Raw genomic sequence first — 9,265 nt, 5'->3', positions numbered from 1 at the left:
TTACCATTACAACATTATACCTTCAATAATAACATACTTGATTCTTTACTGCTAACAACAACATACTATTAGCTCCTTACTCATAACAATAATGTACTTATGTTGTTCAAGATTTGAACAATGGAAAGAAAATACCCATATTACCTTTTGTCGGTCGTGCTTAGCACGGGCCTTGTAAGTATATATATATATATATATATATATATATATATATATATATATATATATATATATATATATATATATATATATATATATATATTCCCTGTTTTTCTCATGCCTCCCTCACCGATTTCACATGGTTCGTAGGACGCCACGTACCCTACCTTCTAAACAACATCATGGACATATAACGTCGATTCATATATATGTTGATTCATATTGCCTCAAATCTTCTAAACAACACCATCAAAATATGTTTTTTTGCACCGCTTCCTGGAAAACACGATGCTTCCAATCAACATGATGTCGAATGCACTCCTTCAAGACATTGTCTTCGTTGAGGATAGGGACATTATTGCATATCAATCCCTCTTTCACTCACCAATAACGCAATTGATCCTTTTTTGTGTTATTAATTTTGTTTTTATTGGGTTTGTATCATCGACACCTTCTTCATCCTTTTCTCCCTTTCTGAAATTAGGGTTTTGATAACTTAACGCCTGACTGGTATCTTCACCGTTTTTGTTAATCCATCCAATTGCTATGTTAAAATTAGGGTTCATGATAGGCTTTAAATCCTAGGAAGGTATATATCTCTAATAATTTTGGGTGAAGGCATACTACACAGGGATGTAACAAGGGTAACTTTCACAAAGGCAAGTGCTTTGGTTGCTGCATTTATACTATCCCTTGAATCAATGGAATGTCATCAACTTCATATGGCCAAATGTAAGTAATTTTTATTGTCACGTGATTGAAATTCTTGATCATTCAATATTTCTTGATTGTTTAGTACCTTTTTGCAGCCTGGCAGTATTCGCGTCTTAGGGAACCAAACAACTTCTAGAGATACCATGAAGAATGTTGGTGCTCCAAAAAGTGCTTCTACTTGACTGGTTTGTTGTTTTTTGATATATTCTTCTGATTTCTGAACTGATTTCGATTTTTTTGATGTTTTTACTTAAAGGGTTTGGAGTAAAGATTTAAATCTTGGATTGGACCTGATTTGGGTTTTGTAGGGGTTTTCATTTTTTCATAACGTTTCTCATAATGGGAGCCTTAGATGATGGTTTGAGCAACAACTAAAGACTTTAGCCATTGAAGATATTGCAAAGGTTTTGCTGCAGGGTTTGGGTGAAGACATCAACAGAGGTCTTAAGAAGAACCCTTTTCGTGTCGCCAAAAACCCTTCATGAACGAACTGGAGGTTAGCTCTTCTCTTATTGTTGTTATATTTCATTTCAATTTTTTGTATATATATATATATATATATATATATAGAGAGAGAGAGAGAGAGAGGTTCATTTGAGACCAATAGTTTTTTGTGAGACATGGGGACAACATATTAGCCTTTGATCAAAATTGATCCTATGGCTCATAAAAAAACGTGATTAAGACTTATTAATGTACCTGATTTGTTAATCAAGGGCAGATTAGTCATTGTTAGGTTAAACATATCATCAACATACCTGTTACTAAAATTAGCTTCATATTCACGTAATCAGGATCTTCATCTCCTTCGATCATCAAATCTCACACCAAATAATCCTTGCTATAGGATAGATATTCATTGATCGATCAATTATCCTTCATATCAAAATCATCACATTCAGGAAATCAAGATCTTCATCGCCTTGAATAGGTATGTATTTCTACTAGTTCAACGTGATTTTGAGATTGACATTCATTGATTTATCAATTATCCTATCCTATCAAAATCTCAGCTATTAAATTCACGATTTTAGTGATTTGCTAGTTTATCTTCTTTATTCTTCATCTGATGATTGTTTGAGTTGGATTCGTTCAATTGTAATTGCAAATATGAGTTAATATATTCATGATTTTCTTAATCAATTTAGTTCAATCGCAAATTGCAAACCATAGAAGGATAAGTAAGGATCAATTTTCTTCAATTCATCATCAAGAAGGAACAATTTCTCCATTACAGAACAATTTCAACAACTCATTATTAGTAGCAATTGATGTACCATCTATTTGAGGATAGAAGAATTGGAGAAGTATTATTTGATACGCCAACTGTTTGATGAAATGCCTAAGAGAATAATCAGAACTTAAGTTTTAATGCATTTAAACTCTAGACATGCTCCTAATTAATTGTTATCTAGTAGCAATTTATGGCACCGAAGTGTGAACTTTACATATATAGGTTGAAGATAATCACAATAGAACAAAATCGTTACATCAAGTCAAGTGATCATGCACAGTCATTAACCTTGAAATGGAAATGGATACTTATCAAAAGTTTTTTCTCCTTTGGTTTGCCTCTAAATGATTAAATCATATTCTTGTTGAAATAAATGTTATTCTTTTTCCACCATATTGTGACAAGTACACTAAATGGTGCATATATGAAAGATTAGTGTAATCATTATAGGGAAACCTCAGACCATGTTGATGCTTGAAGCTTGAAGCTTGAAACTTGAAACATTTTTCATCATTGTTTTTATTATTTTTATTATCTGAGTGAAAGGTTTAGATTAGTAACTATCCTCCTTGTTAGTAGCATGTAAAGTAAATGATGAATTTGGACCAGTTTAGCATGAAGCAGAAGTGGTACTTGGTCCCATTTCATCGTATTTTTTATTACATTACATAGTACATAGTATATTATTCTGATTAGAATAATTGAAAAGCATTACTCATACGTCCTTACATATTCAGAAAATTAAGTTTAGAATACAATTTTGTAAATATTTATACAATAATAAATATTAATGGAATACTTTTTTGTAGGTCAAATTAATGACGGCGCTGAAGAATCAAACTCAAACAATGAACTCGTTTCAACTAATGATTATTTAGTTTGGATTATGGATATTCTACATGTATAGATATATAATGTTATAGTCTACTTTGATTTTTGTTTGTTGAACTACTCAATTAATTCCATATTTCGTTTAGAATATGATACATGATATAGTGCATATATTTAATGATATAGTCTATTATTATATGTTCTATATTGATGATACTGATATCTTATTGAAGTGTATAATTCTATTTTTAATAATTTATAAGTGTAATATTCTAATATACAAATATAAATGATGATGTAATTAAATGTGTTTTCTTAATATGACTAATATTCTAGATTTGATTATTGTTATCTGTTATATTCTACATTGATATTTGTTGTTGATATAATCAAGTAGTGTTATATTTTAAAAAGCTCATTACATATAAACTTTCGAAAACTAACATTATTCTAATATAATATTATTATATTAGAATATTTTATATGTACACATTATTTAGATGTTGTAAATGAACTTATTTAATTGAAAACTTAGAAGATTATTCTATTTGAATATTCTACATATAATTTAGAATGTCCTAGAACATTATTGTATAGGCAAACTTTCGTATACGCCCTTCCTAAACAACTAAATATCGTATTTGTCCGGATTAAACTTGAAATATCATATATGCCATGCTTAATATTTTTTAATATCATATATACCTCAATCTATTTTTTTGGTAATTTTTATTGATTTATAATTGTTTTTCTTAACATTAAATCATAATAATGAAAAAGTATTTTGAATGGACAATAATATCCTTATTGCTGCAACAGATCATGTTTTCACCTATATCACAAAATCACGCTCGACCCTAATACTGTCGATCATTGCGTCCATCGCTGCTTCCGATCAATAGCTGCTTCCGATCATTGCATACTATTTCCTCAATCTCTATATGCAGATTCAAGTCGACAGAGCTAGAAAGAAGTAATAACTCCAAACAAACACTCTTTCCCTTTTATTCTAGCTACCCTAGTTTGAAATTTAACAAATTTTTATGTTGAAGGTATAATGTTTCATCCCTAGCACTCTACGCCACTGAAGCAGATACCAAGGGTTACAAACTCTTCAACTGTATTCAGTTTTGTACAAATTGCTTGCTGATTTGTGAAAAATACATCATTTTTCTTTGATTCGTTTGTGGGATTTTGAGGTATCTGAGTTTTGTTTGCTTGATTACAGATTGTTTGATTATAGAGAGGACATCAGAATTCGCTGGAATCTCTGACGATATTCTTTGTTTTGATGGTTTTGGGAGGATTTAAACACCCGCTTATATGTTCAGCTTTGGGATTAGCATACACAGTTACTCGGTTTTTCTATTCCAAGGGTTACTCCTCCGGTGATCCTAAAGGATGTCTCTCGATTGGGTATGTGAATACTAGTGATAAACCCTTGTTTGTTTGCTCTATACTTTTAACTATGATTTGATGATATTTAGATTAAGTTTCTTGTAAGGAATGATAATGGATCTGGAATCTATATTCACTTTGGATATAATATTCTATTTGCAGAGGATTCAACGGTCTTGAAGAAGCAAAGATAAACTACGATCCAAATTGACTATTGGTTATGATCCAAATTTAACTGGTCCAAGGTCAATTATGTCATTCATATCGGCTAATTATCAATCAAGCTTATATATTATAGAAAGAAAACATGATACAGAAAGAAGCCATGAAATTAAAGTTTACAAAAATCTGTTTTTATGGAATTGCTTGTTTAATTCTTGTTTTTATGGAATTGCTTCCAATGATTCCACCATATGGGAATTTGTTGAGTTACAATATGGGATAATAGGGGAATGAGCAATTGATTGAACTAGCAAACAGGGAAGTAGTAAACAGGGAGTGGCGATTGAAAGTATCAGGTCGACATGAACTTGATTTTGTGATACAATGAAAACATGATCTGTTGAAGCAATAAGGAAGGGTATTTTTGTCCATTCAAAATGATTTTTAATTATAATGATTTAATATTAAGAAAAACAATTATAAATCAATAAAAATTACCAAAAAAAATAGATTTGGGCATATATGATATTAAAAAACATTAAGAATGGCATATATGATATTTCAATTTTAGGCTAGGCAAATACGATATTCAGCTGTTTAGGAAGGGCGTATACGGAATTCTCCCTATTATATAAGAGTATAAAAGTCTAATTTAATTAAGAAATATTTTATTAGAATATTCTACATATAACTTAAAATATCCGATAACATTATTCTATCATAATATTCTACATAAAACTTTTGAAAAGATGTCATTTACAATATTATTATATTAGAATATTCTATATATACACATTATTTATATGTAGTAAATCAATTTAATTGAAAACGTATAACATTATTCTATTAGAATATTCTATATATAACTTAGAATATCCTAGAACATTATTCTATAAGAGTATAAAAAGTCTAATTCAATAGAATGTTATACATATAAACTTTAAATATAAACTCATGTAATATGAGAAAGATGTTACTGACATTACATGACAAAAAACTAAAACACTACAAGTACTATTCTTGTAAATACATAACTGAATATCGTCATTATACATCATATATTCTCAAACTACAACTATAATGTCATATGTACTTGTTCATATTCTGTTGATGCGTCTTGATCATATGACGAGCTATCAGACGAGGTATCATGAAGTATGACTTTTTTTGCCTTTATCTAGTTCCGATGATAGAAATTGTTCAACATTCTTTCTTTTAGGATCAAAAACGTCTTTTCCCTTGATTTATTAGTTTCTTCATTTCAACTGTATCAAAACATAAACCATACTTTTATTAAAACAATAAAACTAGGATATAAACAAACAATTCATTATACTAGAATATTCTAACATTCTGACAATAATTAACAACATGAAAATTGTTTAATAAATAATTTACATTTAGAGAATTTTATTTTATTTTCACATTTAATTTTACACAAATCTAATATGATCAAGGCATTATTAACAATACACAAAGTAGAATTTATGAGATAAAATAACAAAAAAAAAACATAACTATCCACATGGTACTGACTCCAAATAAAGTTTATATTCCTTTAATTTCGATTAGTAATATCTAGTATAATTCAAACAAGATATTTAATATTATATAAAATACAAAATATCAGATAACCTAATCAGACCTTTATGTTAATAGTCACCACCAACCTAAACCAACAACGTCTTTAGCTTTCGATGTGTATTAAACAATAATCCTAGCTACAGTAAACAATTTCAAAAATATTTAACCAAAACTACAATAAGGAAGTTCGTTTCTAGCCCCAACTATAGTGAATCTGGATCAAACACTAAGCATAACTACAATATAAATTTTAGAAAAATAATTCATAAATTTGAATAAATAGAATAATAACTTCCTGAAGCCTATTACAAGAGATGATTTAGAATCTACATTATCTAGAATCCAAATCTGGATAAGATATTATTAAATTAAAACATAAAGAGATGAATTTGATTATGTCAAGATAGAATAACAAATTCTCAAAACATATTATAGTTTTGACTTATCAGAGTAAGCACTAAGATTTGGTTAATCAATAAAATAACATCTGAAATCATATTTATAAAGTAACACCTAACTTAACAAATCAAAATACCTAGAATATTAAGTTATCAAATACTATTTTACTAATATTTTTACAAGATCATCTAATTAATCAAACAAAGTAACATCTTAATCAAATTAAGAAGTACCATATGACTTATCAAACCAAAATACTCAGAATATTAAGTTATCAAACAATATTTCACTAAATTTTTACTAGATAATCCAATTACTCAAACAAAATAACATCTAAAATCAATTTAGGAAGTGAGTTATGACTTATCAAATAAGAATAAGTAGAATATCAAGCTATCAAACATTTATTTACTATATTTTTACTAGATAATAAGATAAATCAAACAAAATAAGATCTTGAATCAAATTATATTTCAAATGACAGGAATATCTCTACATATTTTGTGAATAACTTCATTTATGCATAATAAAATAGCAAGATTGTAGATTTATTAACATTGCAATTGTTAACAGCCAAAGATGAGTCAGCAGAATCTTTTATTACTTGATGAGAAGAATCCTTCATCAACTGAGAATCATGAGAAGAAGTACCAATTGAAGGATTGACGAAAATTTGTATGTGCTAAGAAGTTTTTATTGTTTATTAAAACAAACTAACGAGCTAATGATTTTGGAGATTCAAAAATGAAATCAGAAGCGCGAGATTCAAATCACAGATTAAGGTTTTAGGGGGTTTTAATGTAGAATCAAAATCATATTGTATCGAAGGATCCATTCTTGATTATCAATTAGAATAAAAAGGGTAGAAAACGATGTAACTGGGCTTAATTCGAGATAGATCCAATTGCAATTATTTTTCTAGGGTTTCGAATCCATAAATCTGGATCGCAATTGAATTTGAGATCATATGTGAAGAGGTGATTTTGGATGAAGAAAGACCTGTAGAGATACTGAATGACGTTAGAATACAGATAGAACGTAAATTGTCATAATTACCCCTATGTATCCTTTTCTAAACATCAATGTTTAACAATTCATGATCATTTTCTCTATTACGTACATTGATAAGGAATTTTTAGATTTCAACATTTATTTTCAGCCATTTATCATCAATTTTATATTATTAAAGGATTATTGTAAATGATCGATTTTCAGCAATTATTCATTAATTTTGCTATTATAAAATAAGTATCAGCAAGAATCAATGAAAAACTCATCAACAATTTCGATTTTTAGCAATTCATGATCAAAATTAGAATGGATAGAATACTAAATATAACATACAAAACTCAGAATTACTATAAAAGTACACTAGAAGCACATATACAAAACATAAGAGAATGATTAGATATTGTACTATACAAAATCAGAACTAGTAGAATATTGTTCCGAAAGCTAAAGATTGAGTTTTTGTTGGAAAATAACTTTATGTCCTTTCTTTTTGAATCAGTTACTTCTCTTTGGCTCTTTAGGCTAGAATTCAGTACATGTTATTTTAATCACTCTATCTACTTCATTCGATGACATTCGTGACTCATCTTTTATATTGAGAAGCGGAATTGGAATCTGATTATCTCGAACAAGACATTGTTGAAAGATGAAATCAAAGCCTTTAATGGGTACGAGTTCTAAATTCGATTCTTAAAACTAGAATGAAACAATCTGAATAACATAATTAAGGTTTATGATTTTAAATGGTCGTTGATTCCTTCTATTTAGAAGAATAGGGTTTATGTGAATTTAAGGGATGATAGATTAAGGAAAGAAAGAAATTGTATATATGATTTTGATTCCTTGGCGATATTCTAGATTTGATCTTCGGTTTTTTTAAACAAGAAGCCAAAATTAACTCTCTCTGAGAAACTTTGCTTCACGTTGCTTCAATTGGGAGAATGGTTAACAATGAGGATATGATATATGGTTTTGATTTGATATGCTAGGGTTATTCGACTCAGAATCTGTATAACCCAAATTATTCAGTGGTTCAATTACACAATCCAAAATTTGAAAAGCTTGAATTAATATCGGTTTTGTGAAGGAATGGCTGATAGTCGAGATTGAATAAGAAGGTTGAAATTACGAATCAAAAGGAATAAGAATTTGTTGATAATCGAGATTGATCGAGGGTTTTCTATTCGTTTTTGGCTACGTGAATAAATTAGGATTTGTTTTCGAGTATGAATCAGAGGATGAACTCGAGCTAGCATCAGAATAAAGAACTCAACTTTTCAATTTCGATTTAGGGTTAATCTGAAACAAATTTGTGATGGAAGGGTTTTCGATCGATGAAAGGGTTTTGAAAAATGAAAAGCATATGAATGCGTTTGTAAATGTGTCGAGTTACGTTTCTACCCCTCCGTGTATTCTAGTTAATTACAAAGTTTGTGTTATTTACACAAATTGCCACCGCTAGTTTTTTTTAGTTAAATCTGAACCACATATCAATTTTGATCAAGGGCTAAGATTTGGTCCTCATGTCTCACAAAATATAGGTGGTCTCAAATGAACCCAACACTATATATATATATATATATATATATATATATATATATATATATATATATATATATATATATATATATAAAGTATTTAATATTTTATTTTACTTTTTAAAATGAGAAAATAACTTGTCAAGATAATCATCTTTATCCTTTTGTTCATATTTATGTAACTTTTTTATTTTTATAAATATTTGATCATTTAATTTGTTATGTGTGATCACAT

General features: G+C 28.6%; 1 long non-coding RNA gene across 1 annotated transcript; it reads left to right on the top strand.

The window, feature by feature from the left end:
* Positions 1-3,801: 3,801 nt before the first annotated feature.
* Positions 3,802-4,653, top strand: LOC145051469 (uncharacterized). Its single transcript, XR_013683638.1, has 4 exons — positions 3,802-3,911; positions 3,991-4,040; positions 4,167-4,354; positions 4,499-4,653. It is a non-coding gene; the product is annotated as an uncharacterized LOC145051469 (long non-coding RNA).
* Positions 4,654-9,265: the final 4,612 nt, after the last annotated feature.

The sequence above is a fragment of the Lactuca serriola genome, chromosome 5 (assembly GCF_051521515.1).
Source record: "Lactuca serriola cultivar US96UC23 chromosome 5, Lser_US96UC23_V15, whole genome shotgun sequence".
Classification (NCBI taxonomy): domain Eukaryota; kingdom Viridiplantae; phylum Streptophyta; class Magnoliopsida; order Asterales; family Asteraceae; genus Lactuca; species Lactuca serriola.
Note: the sequence above shows the minus strand (reverse complement) of the source record. Positions and strands in the feature narration are given on the sequence as shown.